Here is a 23,513-nt window from a genome sequence, read left to right as displayed (position 1 = left end):
AAAGTTAGCCTACGTGCCCAACTAACACAATTGGCTATATAATGCTGTATAAGAGAGAGAGGAGGTGGGAGATGGTAAAGCTGAAGAATCATCAGCAATAGGAGATGGAGGGCAAGTGTAGTTTCACTCATGACTTACAAGATTGGACATGTGAATGCACATTCACATCTTTGAAAGTTTGCAACTTGAAGGTTTATATTGAGGTGACTTTCTTTATCTGCCTTATTTTCTCTTTGGAATTGCTTTCTCATAGCTCAAGTAAAAGTATGATTAGACATTTGCTTTCTGGTTATTCCTTTCCCAAAGCCCAACCTCTGTCTTAACATCTTCATAGCCTGGGGAATTTTCTTCACTTTTCAACCATCACTTGCTACCCACCTCTGCTATGAATGCTTGGTCCCCAGACCCCTTCTCAGCACCCTCTTTGGCACTGTGGCCTGTTTTAATTTTGTCCTCTGCAGAGTTGGAGGTGGGACCACTGACAGCCTCTTGGTGAATTTCCAAGTTGGTAATGAGCTCAATAAAGAATCCATTTCACTGAATTATAGAATCTTATTTCCTCTACCCTCTGTGCCCTTTTATGTGCCCCAGACACTGCTTCTCTGGGAAGTCACATGCAGGTGGGATTGGGATGGAGAAGCTAACTTACCGCTTGTGTTTTTAAACCTGTTGCTGCTGTCTCCTCTCCACCCAGGCCTAGTAATATGCTGCTCACCAAACACATGAACTCTCCTGTTTCATGTACCTCTTCCTCCAGGCCCTTCTCTGGAAAGGTCGTGAGGGGAAGGAGAAGAAGAAGAAAAATAAAGGGAGAGGAGGTTAGAGAGATGTGACAGGGCAGGGGTCTCAGCCTTCCATCTCTGCATGGATGCAGGGGAGTGACTCAAGCTGTTCCTAAAAGAATCTACTCTCTCTGTCCACATTCTGTATTTAAGGATTTATTTCACCTACTATATACCAGATGAGCTTCCCTGGTGACTCAGATGGTTAAGAATCTGCCTGCAATGCCAGACATCTGGGTTCAATCCCTGGGTCTTGAAGATCCCCTGGAGAAGGAAATGGCTACCCACTTCAGTATTCTTGCCTGGAGAATTCTATGGACAGAGGACTCTGGTGGACTACCTCCATGGGTTGTTTCCCAAAGAGTTGGACATGACTGATGACTAACACATAGTAGGTATTCTAGTCTGCTCTGGTTTCACAGGGATGTGTGGAAATACAATGGAAACACAAAATTCAGTGTTCTTGCCTATAGGTGGAAGTTGTTGGGGGTGGGAGTGGGCCAGAGGTACTTCCTGGAATGTCAGCTGAAGAGTCATGTGCTGATTCGCATCTCACTTCTTTCTGCACTGTAAGTTGTCACTCTTCCAAAATTCAAGGGCATGATTCCCCAAGAAAATCCAGCCCAGCACTGGCCCTGAATCATTAGGGTATGAGCTCTGTATTTTCCATTCCGTCTTCAGGATGAGCAGCCTCTCCTGGGGTAAAATTGTCTGAAAGTGGTCCACATGTGATAATCAGACTTCCTGTTTCTATGATCCCATTGTCTCAAGCTGGCTAGCTCTCTTTATTTTCTGATATCTCACTGAAGCAGCTTTATGTGACAGAAGGAGAATGTGCAGGTTTTGAATTCTGGCAGAACTGGGTTGAAGCCCCGCCTCTGCTTCTTGAGATGACCTCGGGCAAGTTATGTAACCTCCAGCAGCCTTCTGTTTTAATCTGTAAAGGAGAAGTAATAATATTTACCTCATCAAATGGCTGTAAGGAATAAAAATAACTTTGAAGATTAAAGATAATGTTGACACACAGTAACCTCAATAAACAGAAGCTACAAATTCCATGTATGTAGCGTCTCACTGATTTGCCTGGTTTAAGACCATGAATGATACTAATAAATAAATAACCTTTTTATGTCCTTCTCCCTACTCATCATCAGTTCAGTTCAGTTCAGTTTCTCAGTCATGTCCGACTCTTTGCGACCCCATGAATCGCAGCACGCCAGGCCTCCCTGTCCATCACCAACTCCCAGAGTTCACCCAGACTCACGTCCATCGAGTCAGTGATGCCATCCAGCCATCTCATCCTCTGTCGTCCCCTTCTCCTCCTGCCCCCAATCCCTCCCAGCATCAGAGTCTTTTCCAGTGAGTCAACTCTTCGCATGAGGTGGCCAAAGTACTGGAGTTTCAGCTTTAGCATCATTCCTTCCAAAGAAATCCCAGGGCTGATCTCCTTCAGAATGAACTGGTTGGATCTCCTTGCAGTCCAAGGAACTCTCAGGAGTCTTCTCCAACACCACAGTTCAAAAGCATCAATTCTTCAGCACTCAGCTTTCTTCACAGTCCAACTCTCACATCCATACATGACCACTGGAAAAACCATAGCCTTGACTAGACGGACCTTTGTTGGCAAAGTAATGTCTCTGCTTTTCAATATGCTATCTAGGTTGGTCATAACTTTTCTTCCAAGGAGTAAGCATCTTTTAATTTCATGGCTGAAGTCACCATATGCAGTGATTTTGGAGCCCCAAAAAATAAAGTCTGACACTGTTTCCACTGCTTCTCCATCTATTTCCCATGAAGTGATGGGACCAGATGCCATGATCTTCTTTTTCTGAATGTTGAGCTTTAAGCCAACTTTTTCACTCTCCACTTTCACTTTCATCAAGAGGCTTTTTAGTTCCTCTTCACTTTCTGCCATAAGGATGGTGTCATCTGCATATCTGAGGTTATTGATATTTCTCCTGGCAATCTTGATTCCAGCTTGTGCTTCTTCCAGCCCAGCGTTTCTCATGATGTACTCTGCATATAAGTTAAATAAGCAGGATGACAAAATACAGCCTTGACATACTCCTTTTCCTATTTGGAACCAGTCTGTTGTTCCATGTCCAGTACTAACTGTTGCTTCCTGACCTGCATACAAATTTCTCAAGAGGCAGGTCAGGTGGTCTGGTATTCTAGTAGGGATGTTGTATGGCACTTGTTTCAACATGCACTCTTTTTAACAGTTTTGAAATAATACTTCTGCCTGTACAACCATGTCAAAAGGTAGAGAGCAGTGGGTGTCCCCTTGGAAGCACTTGGAGATGAGTAACTGTAAGTGGAAAATGTGGCACATGCCGTGATGTAGTCACTCTTATGCTGTTTTTAAAGTTACTTCAGATTCAGAGTCACACAATTTCTATGTGCCCAAAATACTTCATGGTCTTCGATCCAGTTATCCTATCCCAATTTCAAAACAACTCTGGTTTGAAGGAAGTCAGGTGAGCCTTGCTGCATGGGACTCATCACTTCCTGACTCCTGGGAGCTAACAAAAGGAGGGACGTCCTTAGTTTTCCTTTGAGCAGCTTGTTCCTGTGTCACCCAGGGAACTGGATTATAAGCAGGTCAGAGGAGCATTGCCTTTTGTAAAGGTTAAGAGCATGCACTGTGGAATCAGACCACCTGCGTTCCAGCCTAAGCTGTTGTGTACACCAGCTGTATGGCGATGGCAAGTCATTTGAACACTCCATGTCTCTGTTTCCTTATTTGCAAAATGGGATACTTCCAGTCCTCTCATCAAAAGGTACAGGCAGGAACTTAGAATAATGCCAGCATCATCAGCAACATCATTGTGGCAGCCAGAAGCCTATGTACTGTGTCTGTTTGAATATATAGCAGCTGACTTTTAAGCTCTATGTTGCCCATTTACCAATCACAGATCATTAAGTGGGCACATCAGTTAAAGAATAGATTTAGCTTTCTTTGTGTTACTATTCTGTATGAATTATATAGATACCTGTGTGTGCATGTAGGTACATTAGCACTCCGTTTGAAGAGCCATACTCTGTGCCTGACACTGTGCTAAGAACTCCGTACCTATATGTTTTTGTTTTTATTGCTTATTGTTGGCTGCACTGGGCCTTTGTTGAGGCTGTGGGCTTTCTCTAGTTGTGGCATGTGGCCTTAGTTGCCCCCCTGCACGTAGGATCTTAGTTTCCTGACTAGGAATCAAACTCATGTCCTCTGCATTGGAAGGCAGGTTCTTAACCCCTGGACCACTGGGAAAGTCCCTATGTTTTTATTTAACCTGAAGTAATCCTTTGAGAATTTTGAATACTTTCATAGCTGATTTTGTAAAGGACACTAAGGCACAATAAGAAAAGTAACTTACCCACAGAATTTGGACTTTAATGTTCAAACATTTAGTGTATTTTTTAAAAAGACATATGTAACTGGCTTACTTATTTCAGTGGCCGTAAGGGATGAAAAATCATTTAGTGTGCCTAGGCCTCAGATAAAGTCATATGTTCAGGGAAGTTTCTCTGTATAAAATGGTACATATCTGAAGTTCATAAGTGGAGAAAGTGTTAGTTGCTCAGTCGTGTCCAGCTCTTTGCAACCCCATGGACTATAGCCCACCAGACTCTTGTCTTCTTGAAATTTCCCAGGCAAGGATCCTGGAGTGGGTTGCCATTCCTTCTCCAGGGGATCTTCCCAAGCCAGGGATCAAACCCAGGTCTCCTGCATTGCAGACAGATTCTGTACCATCTGAGCCACCAGGAAAGCCCAACGAGACAATAAAACTCCAAATACATATTTTAGAAAAGTGACTATTGTAAGTTGTATTGTCTTGAATATTACAATTATCTTCCCTGGATAACTTGTTCCAAAGGTTTAGCTATGGGAATAACTTTTGTCTCTAACTGTACATCGTTGTTTGCCTAAGGTCTAGTAGGTTGACATTTTCCTAGCATGTTGGATAAACATAATACTTTCATTACTACTGTGGGCCAAATAAGCCAGCATGCTCGAAGTGAGTGATACCTGTTAAATCCAGCTATGCAGTGATGGGAAAATATTCCTCTAAGAAACCCTTGAAAACTTAAAAATACCTTAAAAAAAACAAAATATAAATGTTTTGGAGGATGCAATGATGTTGGGTTTATTCCCAATGTGTGTTTCTAGGCTCTTAGCTAGCTCTTGGTTTTAAGATGGAAGTAGAGCTCCCTCTTTCATGGAAAACACTTCAAAATTGGAGTGTTAGTGACCGAGATCTGCCTGCTTTTGAGAGGTTTAGAGGGTTAACCCCTCTGGGCCTGATTTCCTCCTTATATATTTCTATGTTCCCCTCTGGAAGCAGAGTCAAATCAAAGCCCCATCCTGGACTCTGAGCGTGTCCAGGAGACAGCTCAGTGACAGCAGGATGCCCCACCAGGTCTCCTGGTGATTCCATGTTATGTAAATTGGGTGGAACCAGAGACATACCTGCCTCTGTTGAAATGTTAATGAGGACAGGGAAGATTTCAAGTTTTGTCCTCCTGTTCCTATGCCCAGCAACTGACAGATTTGAAATTGGATATTAAATTCATGGGGCTTCCCAGGTGGTGCTTGTGGTAAAGAACCCACCTGGCAATGCAGGAGACATAAAAGACACAGGTTCAATCCCTGGGCTGGGAAGATCCCCTGTATAAGAGGGCACAGCAACCCATTCCAGTATTCTTGCCTAGAGAATCCCATGGACAGAGGAGCCTGGCAGGCTATGGTCCATTGGGTCACATAGAGTCCAGCGCAACTGAAGCGACTTTAGCATGCACGTGGTGGCTAAGAAAACAGACCTTGGAGCCAAATTATTCCCACTTAAAATCCCCACTCAGTCACGTGACAGTGGACAAATTAACCAAATTAGTGCATTAACCATGCCTCAGTTTCTGCCCTTGTAAAAGCAGATAATAATCATAAAGTGCTAACAAAGGAGCCTGGCAGAGAATTACAGCTTTATAAGTATTTGCTGTTACTGTGTTACTGTCACTACTGAGTAGTGTGAGCAGAAGAAATTTTTCAGCCTCCTGAATTTGGGGATGAGAGATGAGTACCTACCGTCACCTGATACTCAATTTGAAGGACAGAAAGGAATGATAGTCAATAGAATTTAAGTATTCTGCTGAATTCCATTAGCTTCCCCCCTACTCTTTTTTTTTTTTTTCCCCTATGACGCTTTTCTCATTTACTGATTCAAATACTTCTTCTGTCACATGAACTATCCTCTTAACCTTAGGCAAGTGGCTTAATTCTTTTAGGACTCAGTTTCCTCATCTGTGAAATGAACAGCATAGCAAACTCGGAGGCTGTGAGTTTTAAACAAGTGAATCCATGAAATGAATATGCAGCTGTGAACATTGTGCTCAGCATGGGGTCAGCACTTAATAAACCATAAGTGTGTTTCCACTATCATTGTGAGCGCTCATCTTAATTCCTATTTTGCCATTAAAAAGCAACAGTAACAGGAAGACCAAATCTAGAAGAAAGTTGCTTCAAGTGTCCATCATCAACAAAGTCCTCTGGTGGCTGCCATGCGGTTCATCAGCTGAGACTTAACCCCTGAATGTGTTTGAGACTCAACTACCTGTGATGTGTCAGTGCTGAGATGATCTGAGTAGTCCTGCTGTCTGCTGGTTGGTTATGGCTGTAGATTTGCCAACTCTATGTATAATTAACCCCAGTCAAGGCTCCAGGTGTGTTGCTAGCCAGATCTGATTTATTTAGATGTTTTGTTTTAAAATGAATGCCATGGTAAAATTTGTTTCTTTTGTTCCACAAATGCCTTAAAAATCCAATCTCTGTGTCAGTGACAAGTATTGATATACTTTGTCAAACAAGAAATATCTTCAGCTTCTAGAACTGAAAATTCAATAGTTTTCAGCAGACTTTCCTAAGATAATAATGTAATTTGTCTTTCACAGAATATTGAAGGCAAGCCTTGAAGGTGAGGGCAAAAAGCCCATTTATGCCTCAAATTAGAGAGATAATTTACAGAGAACAGCATTTATATTCATTTGAATTTAACAACCTGGAATGGCAAAGTTCACATTGGTGATTATTTCCACCCAAGATTTTCATTGACAAAAAGGAATAATTATATGTTCTGTTTTGAAAATTAGACACACTTAATGTTGTAGATGGCAGATTGGAGGCAGTTGAAACCCCAAGGAACTAAAATGTGTGAGGAATGAGGTATTCTGGTTAATTGAATTTTCTGATTGTTGTATTTAAGCAGATGATGGTTTTACAGGTTTAGGTATGAGAATATTTCTAAAATGCTTGAGTCTAACTTCTTACCTTCCTGTAACTTGTGAAGATCTGTGACTAAATTGGGACTTCGCTAGGATTCTATCTATGAAAGTTTTATTGTCATGGTGGTGATGGCTGATGCTTTGCTTTATTTTGTGTTATTTTACTTAGAGCTTCTGTGTTTGTGGTTTTTTCTTTTCTCTGATTTATGAGTATAATAGGGATATACAAAACTGGGATGATGAAAGTTTTCAGCTAGTTTGAATTCTTGAAGAAGTTCTTTGGATGTGGATATGGTGAGGAGGAAAAGTAGAACCAGAACTGAACACTGTTTCTTGGCTCATCCCCTCCAAGAGGACCAGATCTGCAGGACAGATGTGATCTGTCCTGGCCAAATTGTGAAATCAGCAAACCTTCAAGTTCTCTACTTTTCCTCTTTGATTCCCTCTTTTGGGGTTCTTTGCTTCTTCCCACTTCTCTTGAACAGATTCTTTTCTGCAGTTTGAGGGGAAGAGTAGGGGGAAAAAGTATTAAACTAATGCATAATGGAGCAGAGGGTTTACTTTCTGACTTTTGCAGCTTTAGATCCACAGAGGTTGGTTCATTTCACTTAAGAAATGTACTCCTAAATTAATCCCCTGTCCATGAGAAGCATCTGTTAGCACCATGGTAAAGTTGTCTTTAAGCCTGACCTGGAACTCCAGTGACTTTCCCAGGCACAGAGCTGGCCCTGAAATCACTCTGCTCCCCATTGGCCTGTTTTCTCTCCTCTAGTTCTCCCCATTCCTTGGGATCCCACATAAGCTCCAAGCTGGCCACTGCTCTTGGCACATCTTTTGCTTGGTTCATTACCAAGAACTGAAACCTAGTCAGGAGTTTTCAATTTGCTGTCCTCAGGCATCTTAAGATCTCATCAAAGATGCAATACATGGTGGCATGGAGAAATGGAATAACAACAAAGTTAGTAAATGATTAAGTGACAAAATGACAAATGTTTCAGGAAACCAGAATAGGAAGGCAGTGCTGTTGGTTGGGAGTACGGAGCTTGAGCAAGAGCCTCCAGACCAGTCAGTGTGCTTAAAGAGGACAAAGACATTCTGGTTCATGGGGACAGACTGGGAAAAGAAAGTCCTGAGGGTGGAAATGCTCAGGAATCAGACCGAGCGGCATGGTTAGATAATGTTAAAAAGAGAGAGAGAAAGAGACTTAGTATAATAACTCGGCCATCCACCAGGCCCGTACAGCATACATAACTAAATAAGCATGAGGAGAGAGCTTATGGTTTAGAATAATCCAGTATCCTCTTTAAGGTCACAGATCTATCTTCAGGAGCTTTTAGTAGGTAGCCTGGGCTTCCCTGCTGGCTCAGATGGTAAAGAATCTGCCTGCAATGCAAGAGACCCTGGTTCGGTCCCTGGGTCAGGAAGATCTCCTGGAGAAAGGAATGGCTATCCATTCAGTACTTTTGCCTGGAGAATCCCATGGACAGAGGACCCTGGCCTATAGAAAAAGATTTGAAGACCTATGAGGAATGGGATATAGCATATGAGGAAAAGATTGCTAAATTCAGAAAGTAGGAAATTAATTTTTATTTTCAGAAATGAAAATAGTTCTGAAGAAAAATGTCAAGGAAGGGTTTTGGTACATTTTATAAACATGGCTTCACTTTTGTTTGGTAATCTGTACTTGATGCTCATGTGCATGATATCTTTTCTCAAATAATTACCTCATTCCAGCTCTTCATTCTCTGAAGAGACAGGGCCCTGGTCTCCACTCTGTTGCTCTCCACCCTCCACCCCTGCCCTGCCCTCAGTGAACCAGGAATGTAGCTGGAAGTACCCAGGAAATGACAGGAACTCCTCAGCCAGGACTCCCTCACTTACTCTGTAATTAAGTCTTGGAAGATGTGTTGGAGCAGAAGGGTTGCAATTAGTGGTATCCATTGGGTATCACAATATGAGGGGGGCTGATTCTGAGCATAACATCAGGCCATTATTACCTCAAGTAAAGAAATTCTAGAAGACAGAACTCAGGGCCTTAAGTGGCATCTGGAGGTTGAGTCTGTTCTCCTTGGCGGTGCAATTATCTCAGCTTGTTTCAGTCTGCTGAGAGGTTGCAGTAATATTTCACCTGGCGTTCCATCACATGAAAATGTTTTGATACCTCTTTGAATAGCATTGCTTTAATGTTAATAAATCCATAATGGTCACACAGGCAGGGGTGGCATATGAATCACTCTGGAAGGGATGCCCATTAATCATCTCCTTGGGGCTCATTTCCTTATTCATTCCCTCCAAGGATATGACATCTATGAGGAAGAAGACTAGCCCCTTTGCAGGTATATAGCATCCATGTTCTAGAATCATTTTCCTCAATGATGATCAGATTCAGGCTGTCTGCACAGATGAATGAAATATGACATGTGGATAATCCAACATAATTCATGATATTTTAAAGTTTGCTTTGCTTTGAAATATGTCCTATATTCAAACACAGATGTAGCCACTAATTAAATGAATTTACTTTATATAGAGTTAAAACTGTGTAGTGAAGACTTGATTTGTCCAGGAAGCTGCCAATTTTTACTGTTCATTTCTGATGTTCCATTGGTACCAGTTCAATATTTCTCTTTTCCAGCTTATTCTGGAATGCGCATGAGCAGAGTTTTTGAAGTCTTAAGGTCTCTTGGCTTCTAAGATACATTGAGGTCGTTGGGATATCAGCTAAATACCTGAGTGTTTGGGTCACAATTGTCAAGTTACTACTGTCTCATTCTTTTTTTAATATATATCTTTCATTGAAGTACAGTTGACTTACAATGTTTCAGGTGCACAGCAAGGTGATGCAGTTATGCAAATACACATATATTATTTTTGAAATTATTTTCCATCATGATTATTACAAGATATTGACTATAGTTCCCTGTGGTATATAGTAAACCTTTGTTTCTTGTTGCATATATATATTTTTTAGTTATAAATCTAGCATCCTATTGATACTAAATCAAACAAGTGGAATCAAAATATCATAATTTTTTTTAGTTAGGAAAAAATTCATAAGTTTTCTAACATATATATTATACATTTATATATATATGTATGTATACAAAAACTTTTCTACTACACTTTAGAAAGAACATTAAAAAATGAAGATATGGAGAAATTCAAGAACATAAACTAAAATAAATGGGAGCACTGAATATGAAATAGAAAAAGTGAAACAAACTAGATAAAAGTAAAAGACCATCATATAATCCAGTTGTTTTTAAACATGACTGCTCATCAGAAACATATCTGGAACTCTGGAGAAACAAAGCAATACCTGAGCATTTGTATTTTTCAAAAAGATTTCAAGATAATTCTGATATGCATCTAGATTTTAAAAAGTGATTACAGGTTTTTCTATTAGATCCTAGTTTTGGTGATATTGGTTCAGTTCAGTTTAATCACTCAGTCGTGTCTGACTCTTATAGACGGCAGCACACCAGGCTTCCCTATCCATCACCAACTCCCGGAATTTACTCAGACTCATGTCCATCATGTTGGGGATGCCATACGACCATCTCATCCTCTGTGGTCCAATTCTCCTTCCGCCTTCAATCTTTCATCAGGGTCTTTTCAAAAGAGTTAGTTTTTCGCATCAGGTGGCCAAAGTATTGGAGTTTCAGCTTCAACATCAGTCCTTCCAATGAATATTCAGGACTGATTTCCTTTAGTATGGACTAGTTGGATCTCCTTGCAGTCCAAGGGACTCTGAAGAGTCTTCTCCAACACCACAGTTCAAAAGCATCAATTCTTCAGAGGTCAGCTTTCTTTATAGTCCAACTCTCATATCCGTACATGACTACTGGAAAAAAACATAGCCTTAACTAGATGGACCTTTGTTGACAAAGTAATGTCTCTGCTTTTTAATATGCTGTCTAGGTTGGTCATAACTTTTCTCCTTAGGATGAAGTGTCTTTTAATTTCACGGCTGCAGTCACCATCTGCAGTGATTTTGGAGCCCCCCAAAAAAGTCTGCCACTGTTTTCACTGCTTCCCCATCTATTTGCCATGAAATGATGGGGCCGGATGCCATGATCTTGGTTTTCTGAATGTTGAGCTTTAAGCCAACTTTTTCACTCTCCTCTTTCACTTTCATCAAGAGGCTCTTTAGTTCTTCATCATTTTCTGCCATAAAGGATGGTGTCATATGCATATCTGAGGTTATTGATATTTCTCCCAGCAATTTTGATTTCAGCTTGTGCTTCTTCCAGCCCAGCATTTCTCATGATGTACTCTGCAAATAATTTAAATAAGCAGGGTGACAATATACAGCCTTGACATACTCCTTTTCATATTTGGAACCAGTCTGTTGTTCCATGTCCAGTTCTAATTTGCTTCCTGACCTGCATACAAATTTCTCAAGAGGCAGGTTAGATGGTCTGGTATTCCCATCTCTTTCAGAATTTTCCACAGTTTATTGTGATTCACACAGTCAAAGACTTTGGCATAGTCAATAAAGCAGAAGTAGATTTTTTTTCTGGAACTTCCTTGCTTTTTTGGTGATCCAGTGGATGTTGGCAATTTGATCTCTGGTTCCTCTGCCTTTTCTAAATCCGGCTTGAACAACTGGAAGTTCATGGTTCACGTTTTGCTGAAGTCTGGCTTGGAGAATTTTGAGCATTACTTTGCTAGCATGTGAGATGAGTGCAATTGTGTGGTAGTGCGAGCATTCTTTGGCATTGCGTTTCTTTGGGATTGGAATGAAAACTGACCTTTTCCATTCCTGTGGCCACTGCTGAGTTTTCCAAATTTGCTGGCATATTGAGTGCAGCACTTTCAGAGCATCATCCTTTAGGATTTGAAATAGGTCAACTGGAATTCCATCACCTCCACTAGCTTTGTTCGTAGTGGTGCTTCCTAAGGCCCACTTGACTTCACATTCCTGGATGTCTGGCTCTAGGTGATTGATCACAGCATCGTGATTATCTGGGTCGTGAAGATCTTTTTTGTACAGTTCTTCTGTGTGTTTTTTCCACCTCTTCTTAATATCTTCTGCTTCTCTTAGGTCCATACCATTTCTGTCCTTTATTGAGCCCATCTTTGCATGCACCAACATTCACATTATAGGGGTCCCAGAGGAGAAGAGAGACAGTAAGAACCTGAGAAAATATTTGAAGAGATAATAGACAAAAACTTCCAAAATATGGGAAAGGAAATAGTCAACCAAGTCCGGGAAGCACAGAAAGTCTTAGGTAGGATAAACCCAAGGAGGAACACATGGAAACACATTGTAATCAAACTGACAAAAATTAAAGACAGAGATAAAATATTAAAAGCAACGAGGGAAAGATCAGAAATAGCACACAAAGGAAGTCCCATCAGGCTATCAGCTGATTTCTCAACAGAAACTCTACAAGGCAGAAGGGAATGGCATGATTATATTTAAAGTGATGAAAGAGAAGAACTTACAACCTAGAATACTCTACCCAACAAGACTCTCCTTCCAATTTGATGGAGAAATCAAAAACTTTCCAGACAAACAAAAGTTAAGAGAATTCAGCACCACCAAACCAGCTTTACAACAAAGGCTAAAGGAACTTCTCTAGGCAAGAAACACAAGAGAAGGAAAAGACCTACAGAAAATAAATCCCAAACAATTAAGAAAATGGTAACAGGATCATACATATTGATAATTACCTTAAATGTAAATGGATTAAATGCGCCAACCAAAAAATATAGACTGACTGGGTGGATGAAAACATGTGCATGTATGCTCCTCCATTTGCCACATGACTCTGCTTGACACCCCACCCCGAACTGTATGCAATTATTTCATATTGCTCAGTTAATCATGTTCCCATTATGGCTTGCAATTGTAATTATATTTTATTCTTTGTCTGGCTCTTGATTGTGAAAACATAAACATCTTTTACTATTGTGACTATGTAACTATTACTCACTTAATATCATTGTATCATGATTGGTCAACAGAAAAATAATAGAACTTTATATCACCAAACACATATCACCTATATCATATAACTCTATATCACCTGCTTGGGTTTATCCTTCCTGGGACTCTCTGTGCTTCCTGGACTTGGTTGACTATTTCCTTTCCCATATTTGGGAAGTTTTCATCTATTATCACTTCAAATATTTTCTCAGGTCCTTTTTCTCTCTCTTCTCCTTTTGGGACCCCTATAATGCAAATGTTGGTGCGTTTAATGTTGTACCAGGGGCCTCTTAGGCTGTCTTCATTTCTTTTCATCCTTTTATCTGTATTCTGTTCTGTGGCAGTGATTCCTACCATTTTGTCCTCCAGGTCATTTATCTGTTCTTCTGCCTCAGTTATTCTCCTGTTGATTCCTTCTAGTATATTATTCACCTCTGTTTGTCCTTTAGTTCTTCTAGGTCTTTGGTAAGCATTTCCTGCATCTTCTCAATCTTTGCCTCCATTCTTTTCCCAAGATCCTGGATCACCTTCACTATCATTATTCTGAATTCTTTTTCTGGAAGGTTGCCTATCTCCACTTCATTTCATTGTATTTCTGGGGTTTTATCTTGTCCCTTTATATGGCACAAAACTTTATGCTTTTTTCATTGTGATTAACTTTCTGTAATATATATTTTTTTATTAGTCACTGTGAGACTGTGCTTCTTCTTCTGTCTGCCCTCTGATGGATGAGACTAAAAGGCTTGTGTAAGCTTCTTGATGTAGGGGACTGGTGATGGGAAAAACTGGGTCTTGCTCTGCTGGCCAGTATAGCTTTAATCCAATTATCTGTTGATGCGTGGGGTTACACTCCCTTTGTGGTAGTTGTTTGGCCTGGGGTCACCCAGCCCTGGTGTCCATGGGCTCTATGGTAGGGTTAATGGCAACTCCAAGAAGGTTTATGCCAAGGGGGACCTTCTAGTGCCCCTGTCCCTCCGGTGAGCCCCTGCTGACCCACACCTCCACAGGAGGCCCTCTAACACCAACAGGTAGTATTGATTCAGTCTCCTATAGGGTCACTGCTCCTCTCCTCTGGGTCTTGGTGCATGCAAAATTTTGTTTGTGCCTTCAAGACTGGAGTCTCTGTTTTCCTCAGTCCTCCGGAAGGTGCATAATCAAATCCCACTTACCCTCAAGGCCAGATTCCCTGGGGATTCCCAGTCCCTCTGTCCGTGTCCTGGGCTGGCAAGTCTGACATGGGGCTCAGAACCTTCACAACAGCAGGAGAACTTCTTTGGTGGTATTGTTCTCCAGTTTGTGGGTCATCCACCATTGAGTATGGGATTTGATTTTATTGTGATTGTGTATCACCTACTGTCTTGCTGTGGCTTCTTCTTTGTCTTTGGATGTGGAGTATCTTATTTTGGTGGGTTCCAGTGTCCTCCTGTTGATGGTTGTTCAACAGCTAGTTGCAATTTTGGTGTTCTCACAGGAGGAGATGAGTGTGCATCATTCTACTCTGCCATCTTACTATTGTCTCTTAATAAGCCTTACAATATTATTTGCATAAGTCAGAAGAATTTGCTATATATTGAGCTCCCACTGGCTTATTAATATGTGAGCACCACATAAAATTATTTTCGTAAATGTGTCCTTCAAACATGAGACAGATCATATTATTAGACACAGTGCATAAAGAGCATCCTACTGAGTTTGTCCTTTATGCAAATTGACGGTTGATATTTGGCCTTTTCGCTGGGAGGAATTACCTTCACCACAACTAAATGAGAAAACTCAACAAAATACAGATTTGAAATCTGTGAGAAGTCTTGTACCTGCCTTGTGGTCTGATGATGAAGCAGAACAAGGAAGGTAGAGGTTATCATCAATCGGGATTCTTGGCTCTCTTCACAAATGTCAAATCAAATGGAGGTTTTTCTGTTGTTTTTTCAAGCTTGTTTGACCTTTATCAGAAAGTGACACTGGGCAGAAGATAATCATTTTGAGTCGCTAGAGAACACTTATATAAAGGAGAGATTTTATTCACTTGGCCTGGACTTTGCGTGTGTGTCTACTCCGTTGCTTCAGTTGTGTCCGACTCTTTTTGACCCAAGGGACCGTAGCCCTCCAGTCTCCACTGTCCATGAGATTCTCCAGGCAAGAATACTAGAATGGGTTGCCATGCCCTCCCCCAGGAGATCTTCCAGACCCAAGGATGGACCCACATCTTCTGCGTCTCCTGCATTGCAGGCAAATTCTTTACTGCTGAGTCACTCAGCCAGGACTTCAGCCCTTATTGAAAATACTTGAAGATTGCTATGGCGCTAAGTTCTCTATTCTCTCTACAAATATTTATGTGGCACCTACAGTGCTGTGTGCACTAGGCCTTGAGACATGGTGGTTATTATAGAAATGCTACAGAGAACTTGCTGCCCTGAGGAGCTGAGAGCAATATGCAGCCTGCTGAGAAAGCTTCCAAGAAGGGCTGCCATGTGGCCTGCCATGCCCATGAGTGCTACGCAGCTCAGTGTGGGGAGAGTTATGCTCAGCTGAGTGATTCTGAGATGATGGACAGGTGGCATGGAGCTATTCCCTGGTTGGCGGAAAGGAAGGACAGACATGATGGGGGTCAGAGTAAGAAGTGACTCAAATGCATCCAGCAGTTTTTAACCCCATCTTTCTCCTTTACCTCTGTGTGTGTGGGGGTGGGGTGGGGCGGGGAGTGAAAGTTGCTCAGTCATGTTCAACTCTTTGCAACCCCATGGACTATAGCTCACCAGGCTCCTCTGTACATGAAATTCTCCAGGCAAACATACTGCAATGGGTAGCCATTCCCTTCTCCAGAGGATCTTCCCAGTCCAGGGATCGAACCTGGGTCCCCTGCATTGCTGGCAGATTCCTTACTGCCTGAGCTATTACCTGTCCATAATGATTTCCAGTTCATCACCACTTCTTCCCCCACTGGGCCTATTGGGAAACCCCCACTTTGGTACCACATTGTTATCACCTGGCCCAAGACCTTCTTGCCTCTTGACCCAATTCCTGCAAAATCATCAATGATCCTCCAGCTGAACTATTTACTACCAAACCGTGCTTCTCAAAACACCTTTTCCACCACGTCTATTTCTGCTAAGAAAGCAAAAGCAAACAAACACAAAACAAACCCTACAGGCCTTTCCTGCTCCTCTAGGGTCTGGCACAAACTCTCGAGCCTGGTGTGCCTTTCAAGCAGGCACTCCAGCTGGGGTTTGCTTCTCTTGAAGTCCTTGAAGATTTTTTTTTTGATGCAGATTTTTTTATTTGCCACTTTTCTGTATTCTCAATTTCCCTTTCTGAAAATAGAATTCTCTCATCCTAACCCCAGGGCAGTGACTATTTTCGGCAAAAGCCATCCAGAAGCCATTGCCTCTCAACTCTTCCTAGCTCTGCTTAACTCTCTCCTCTGCTCTGGTTATAAAGCAGGTACCACGGGTGTCGCCTCATTCTTGTCTCATGTACACCACGTTGTGCATTCTTATCCATGGAGGATTAAGGATCACTGAAAGCAGTGACTAATCCATGGCTGGGACTAGTTAGCCGCCTGCCTGGTATGTGGCTGTGGCTGACATAGAGAACTGAGCCTGAGAGCTGGTGCTTTCCTCCTGCTTTAATGAGAGCAGTGCTGAGAATAGACAACAGTGTGGGTGATGCATAGTTAATCAAGACTTTGGGTGAACACTATATTCCCAATTAAATATGATTTAATTCTGCTTATAGTGGCAGAAAAAGATTCTTACAGTTCTTTTGTCTGATTACATCACTTGCTACATTAAGTTCATTAGGAATATTAGGCAATGAATAAAGGCCAAAGGAAATGAACCATTTTTAATGAATGAAGAATAGTATGGAGGCCATTTACTAGCCAAGATGAATAGTAGCAATAAACTGGAGATTCATTTCTTTGACACTCTGTTTAAATGCATTCCTGTTGCCTCTTCCATTCAGAAGCATAGATTGAGCAGGCCATAAAATTTACAATGTTATTTGGAACAATTTTTTTTTTTTTTTAGGAAATGCTATAGCTGAAATAGCTGAAGAATCTTAAATGATAGACTGTGGATAACATCTTGAGAGCTAGGTCTTCTTATCTAGTTGGGATGAGGGGAATATTTCATACATTTTTCTGTTTCATTTAGATAACTAGGTAGTTTCACTCCTAACTGGAAGGTGCTCATTCCAAGCCATCTACCTTTCAGAAACACGTGCAAAGCCTTTGCCCCAGTCTTGACTTGGAGCCGGACTCCTGCAGCCAAAGGCTTTTTCAGAGATTTGTGACTGTGAAAGGGAAAATCTTTCCAAAGTTTAAAATTCTGCAAAATTTCCAAAGAGATAGCCACTGCACTTTTGGAGGGATTGTAATCGAACCAAGAAATAAAAGCAAAGCCATCATATCTTTTCATCACTGCCTAACCCTTTTAAAAATATGTATTAAAATTTATATCATTTGGATATTCATGCCTATGGCCTTCAAAACTTTTTCTTTAATCCACTGCCTTCTCCAACCCCTAGGAGAAACCACAGTGCAGAAAGCAATTAAGAGACAGCTGGTTTCTTCCACAAAATGGGCTTTAAAAAAAAAAAAAAAAAAAAAAGTGCCTTTTCAAACCCTCTGCTTGTAGGGAGTTGTGCTCCTTGTCATTTCTGCCTTCTCCATAGGATACCCACTCCCTAGGACCTCAGTATTAAAGGCTGTACCAGAATTTGTTGTTGATAGCTTTCAGCTATCAAAAGTTAATTTGTTTATACTTTATATGTTAAAAAAAAAAAAAAAAAAAAAGATATGAAAGGCACCTGAGTCTCTAGCAGAACTCAAGAGACTGAGGCCAAGTGAAAAAGATGGTCTCTGTCACACTCACCAATTCTGCCTGGGAATTCTGTCTCAAACTTGTCCTTTCTCCATATCATCCCAGTACAGGCCCAAGATATCCTTACCTGTCCCAGTAAAGGCCCAAGATATACTTTTGCAAGAACCATCCCTACCCATGTACTACTGCAGGCAGCCTCTTATGTTCCAGGATCTCACTACCAGAGTTGATTCCTAACAAATGCAGGGGTGTCAATCCTAAGCTAAAGTCTCAGAATTGAGTACTTTCCCTTTGAAGGAAGGATGGAGTACATGATCCTTCCATCTTTTGTTTTGGCCTTTCATGATTGGGAGATGGCCCTGAGCAGTACAAGAAGACTAATAGAGAAAAAAAGGAAGGGAACTACTTTGACTGTGCTTGATTCCTTTATGCTGCTATTGTTTAATCACAACAGACTCTTTTGTGACTGACTGGACTGCGGCCTACTGGCTCCTTATCCATAGGATTCTCCAGGCAGGAATACTGGAGTGGGTTGCCATTTCCTTCTCCAGGAGATCTTCCCCACCCAAGGATTAAACTCGAGTCTCCTGCATTGGCAGGCAGATTTTTTACCCATGAGCCACCAGAGAAGCCCTGAGTCTTTTACATACATTATTCTATTTAATACTCTAAGCAAACCATTTAAAGAGGCATTATTTATCTATCCATCCATCCATTCATCCAACTGTCCATGCATTTTATACTCACTTATTATTTCAACAAATCCATACTGCACCTGCTACTGTTGCTACAGTTTTACATGCCCAGCACAGTTCAGACTCAAAGCCCCTGCTTTCATATAGCTTACCTCCTAATGAGAGAGAAAGGAATTAAGCAAATCTTATTATCTGCATTTGACCATTTAAGTCTCCCATGAGCACAGGGACCATAGGACATTTGTAGTTATGCACTGACCTACTCACATTGTGTTTCGAAAAATTTAACTCAGCAGAGCATCTAGAATAGAATGATATGGAAGAGTCAAGGGAAGGAGACCTGTTAGGAGAACACTGCAACAATTTAGGCAAGAAGTACTGTGGGCCTGGAGAAAGCCAAGGTGGTAGAAATTATGAGGAAAGATGGATATTAGAGGGGCTTCCCTGGTGGCTCAATGGTAAAGAATCTGCCTGCCAACAAAGAGACATGGGTTTGATCCCTAGATCAGAAACATCCCCTGGAGAAGGAAATGGCAACCCACTCCAGTATTCATGCCTGGGTAATCCCATGGAAAGAGCAGTCTGGCGGGCTACAGTCCATGGGGTTGCAAAGAATCAGACATGACTTAGTGACCAAATCAATAACAACATCGATATTAGAACATTTACAGATGAAAAATCCTTGGTTCTTGGCCATTAAAGTCACATGGAGAGCAAAGTTGGAGAAGACTCAAAAATGACTCTGCAGTTCTAAATTTAGAGACTTGGGTGTCTGGAGTTCCCTCTAAGAACATATTTTAGAGAACGGTGGGAAATGGAAAGGGATGATTTCTCTACTGTCATATTGATTTACAAACATCCATAATTAGAGAGACATAGCTATATCATGGCACACTGCTGTGGTATTGTTTGAAGGCATTAAATGAGTATTTGCGGTTTCTGACAATACAAAGAAAACCTTTGATGCAAAGGTGAATTAATATCTGCTGGGGGTTGGTGGGAGATGATGAAAAACAAATGAGCAAACAAAACCACAATCACTGCAAAAATCTAAAATTAATGGAGCTCACCCTTTTAATAGTTAGGGACAGCATTTTAAAAAACTCTTTCTGTTTGCAGTTTCTGATCGTTTTTGCCTTGTTTTAATATTTGGCCTCCACTGCCAGCTGCTTCGCCCAATTAACATTACCTCCAAATTGATGATTATTATATTTCCTGTGGGGGGAAATATAAAATAAACTGGACATAAAAAGATAAGACTCTTTCCCAAAGTATCAGGGTCATACATGCATGGGTGAGACGACTTATTGGTGACCTTGAATCATGACACCACCCTTATGGCAAAAAGCAAGAAGAACTAAAGAGCCTCCTGATGAAAGTGAAAGAGAGAGTGAAAAAGTTGGCTTAAAGCTCAACACTCAAAAACCTAAGATCATGGCATCTGGTCACATCACTTCATGGCAAATAGATGGGGAAACAACGGAAACAGTGAGAGACTTTATTTTGGGGGGCTCCAAAATCACTGCAGACGGTGACTGCAGCCATGAAATTAAAAGACACTTGGCTGCTTGGAAGAAAAGTTATGACCAACCTAGACAACATATTAAAAAACAGAGACATTACTTTGCCAACAAAGGGCCATCTAGTCAAAGCTATGTTTTTTTTTCCAGTAGTCATGTATGGATGTGAGAGTTGGACTATAAAGAAAGCTAAGCACCAAGGAATTGATGCTTTTAACTGTGATGTTGGAGAGGACTCTTGAAAGTCCCTTGGACTGCAAGGAGATCCAACCTATCAATACTAAGGAAATCAGTCCTGAATATTCATTGGAAGGACTGATGTTGAAGCTGCAACTCCAATACTTTGGCCACCTGATGCAAAGAACTGACTCATTTGAAAAGACCCTGATGCCAGGAAAGATTGAAGGCAAGAGGAAAAGGGGACGTCAGAGGATGAGATGGTTGGATGGCATCACTGACTCAATGGACATGAGTTTGAGTAGGCTCCAGGAGTTAGTGATGGACAGGGAGGCTTGACATGCTCCAGTCCATGGGGTCACAAAGATTTGGACATGACTGAGTGACTGAACTGAACTGAATTCTCCAAGAAAGGGAGAAATGCTCATTCTAAGTTGAACTGAGTCAAGAGGGTCTCTGCCAGGTTGCACCTCCCTTCTTACTGATGCATTTGTGGCAAATCTCTGAAAGAGAAGTGAGTAGAGGTTGAAGGACTAGGGGTGTGTGTTTGGGGAGGTGATGAGTTAGTGGCTGACATAGGTGTCTGCCAACTGAAGTTTCCACATTTACCCCAAATGCTCCCATCCAGTGTAAACAGCTGTCATCCAACTCCTGATAGATGCCTGCAGCTAGCAAGGGAGCAACATTTGCAGAGAAGACCTAAATCTACTATTCCAAAAAACTGTAGCCAAACCATTCCCTTTACACTTGGCCTGAGTTCCCTGTTTTGGTGTAGTTTTTTCCCTGTTTACACAGCTTCTTTTTGTGTATATGTTTAGATATGTAGAAGATTTAGACAATCAATAATTTATGGTGATTTCTCTCCAGAGTCTGTATTACGCAGTAGAACTCTGTGTTAATCATTACTACTCCTGTCATCCGTCAAGTGTGCAGTGAAGATTTCCTAAATGAAATATCCCTCTAAGGTTATGGCCAAACTCAGAATTGTTTTTCTTTCCTCTGTCTCCCCTTAGATTACAATACTCAAGTTTATCATTCTATTATTTTCCTTTGAAGGTTGCTATGAATTAAGTGTATAGCCAACAACATTGAACATTTATCTGAATGTTAGAGTGTAAAAAATGGCATTTTAAAATCTAGTTTGATCCTGAACAAATCTTTGTGATATATACATATATCTCAAAGATATGTATATAAACTTTGCTTCTTCACATTTTATAGAATAAATAGGAGTTGTCATTTAGGTGATTGTTTCTCCTGCAAATCAGGCTAGTCATCGGCAGAGACAAAAATGAAAGCCCAGGGCTGTGGTGGCTTCAACTTCCCCAGGGTACTTTCTAGGTTATGGTAAAGGGAGAGAGGTGAACGAGATCAACAGTTCATTGACTGAGTTGTGTGGGTCACTGATGTTAAGGGAAAATACCTTGCAGATGAAGGATAGGGGAAAAACCTAGAAGATGCAGTCTGAGCATCCTCCTCCCCTGTAATACCAGGGCGAGCTCTGAGGTTGTCTCTCTTATATATTGTGATTCCATGTACAATTTTCATGTACAGTTCAACCCTGAATATTCATTGGAAGGACTGATGATGAAGCTGAAGGGCTAATAATTGGTCACCTGATGCGAAGAACCAATTCATTGAAAAAGACCCCTAGGCTGAGAAAAGATTGAGAGCAGGAGGAGAAGGGAGTGACAGAGGATCAGATGGTTGGGTGGCATCACTGACTCAGTGCACATGAGTTTGAGCAAACATTGGGAGATAGTGAGGGACAGGGAAGCCTTGTGCACTGCACTCCATGGGGTTGCAAAGAGTCAGACGTGACTTAGTGACTGAACGACAACAGCAATTAATATACAATTTCATTTGAAAAAAATCTGAAATGTACTATTATATCTCTCAAACAGTTTAAAAAGCACTGCACTGTGTTTTGGGATACTGTTCACTTGTGACTTTCTAAAGCTTTGGCATCAGATTCTTCTTCATTAAATAAATCAGTATTTATTCATTTGCAAAAGCATCTCTCTTTACTTCTAAGCTGTTGACCCTGCATGGTAATGTTAAGGCTTAAATGACATTGATTTTGATTTTAAATGTGCTTGGTGTCCATCCTAAACCATTCCAAGAGGCCTCACAGTTCAAACAGACTTTGTAATGCTGTTTTGGGTAAGTTCATGGGTTGAGCCTTGATATTGGATATAGTCCCACATAGGTTCATTTCTTTAGCTCTTCAGAGCCACCTTTTAATCTCTAAGCACTGGTTTAAGGTTTAAGTGCCACAGGGAACACTTCTACACGAGGAGGAAAGTGGAGACAGCCCCAGCAGTAGTTTTGATTTCATTAAAGCCCATGGCCCGAGTTAAGGGAGACTTTGGCTCAGTCAGATCCCAGGGAAATTCCATCAAAATGAATTTGGCCAAGTGAAAAACGGATGCTCTGAATCACTGTCTACAGCATTTCCCTGACCGCTAGATCAAATATGTACATTATTACTCTTTGTGAAATCCTGGGAGGTAATTTAACAGAAGCACTTAATTCTGACCTCAGACTGTGCAGTAAAAAGGGAGTGGCGGGGGGAGAACAAGGAAAAGGGGGATGAAAGGGAAGTCTACTGTGGACTTAGTAGATTTAGTAGAGAGAGTTCTACACTGAGAACAGGGAAATCTGGGTTCTTGCCCAGATGCTGAGACCAGTGAGCTGTGTAGTAGTGTTAGTCACTCAGTCATGACCAACTCTTTGTGAGTCCATGAACTGTAGCCTGGCAGGCTCCTCTGTTCATGGAATCCTCCAGGCAAGAAGACTGGAGTGGGTGGCCATTCCCTTCTCCAGGTGATCTTCCCAACCCAAGGATCAAACCAGGGTCTCTTGCATTGCAAGCAACTTCTTTACTGTCTGAGCTACCAGGGATGCCCCTGTGCCATATCCATTTAATCATAGCTCTGCTTCTTGATGCCCTGATCTGCTGGCCTCACTCTCTGAGGAGCTGAGCCTCCACCTTTGTCATGATGCAGCTCTACCTATAGGACGAGTTCCGGTCTCATAAGACCAGGGCACACCCACTCTTTGGTTTCCTCTCCCTTCTCTGCTATATCTAACTGCTCAGGAAGAAGTGTCCCTCCTGCCTAGATTGAATCTTTTTATGTACACTGGAATGCTAGTCCCCACGTGGCAAAGTTTCTCTCATCCACAGTATTTGCACATTTGCTAAACATTTTTTACTTAAGCTAAGTGGTGAAACATTTTATAAGCTTGTCTTGGTGATTAGTGTGTCAGTGCTGCTAGAGGTGGTGGTGTCTGGGACCAGAGAGCTGTTGTCG

The 23,513-nt window shown here is 41.4% G+C and overlaps 1 protein-coding gene and 1 long non-coding RNA gene across 5 annotated transcripts in view; one reads left to right on the top strand and one right to left on the bottom strand.

The window, feature by feature from the left end:
* Positions 1 to 23,513, top strand: part of CTNNA2 (catenin alpha 2) — a 1,365,089-nt gene that overhangs the window by 603,844 nt on the left and 737,732 nt on the right. The window lies entirely within an intron of this gene.
* Positions 1 to 23,513, bottom strand: part of LOC139185788 (uncharacterized) — a 32,493-nt gene that overhangs the window by 2,424 nt on the left and 6,556 nt on the right. Inside the window, exon 2 of the long non-coding RNA XR_011569294.1 lies at positions 650 to 1,719. This is a non-coding gene — a long non-coding RNA (uncharacterized lncRNA). The remainder of the gene's footprint in view (positions 1 to 649; positions 1,720 to 23,513) is intronic.

This window comes from Bos indicus, chromosome 11, assembly GCF_029378745.1.
Source record: "Bos indicus isolate NIAB-ARS_2022 breed Sahiwal x Tharparkar chromosome 11, NIAB-ARS_B.indTharparkar_mat_pri_1.0, whole genome shotgun sequence".
NCBI classification, from domain to species: Eukaryota; Metazoa; Chordata; class Mammalia; order Artiodactyla; family Bovidae; genus Bos; species Bos indicus.
This window is presented reverse-complemented; position numbering and strand designations above follow the sequence as displayed.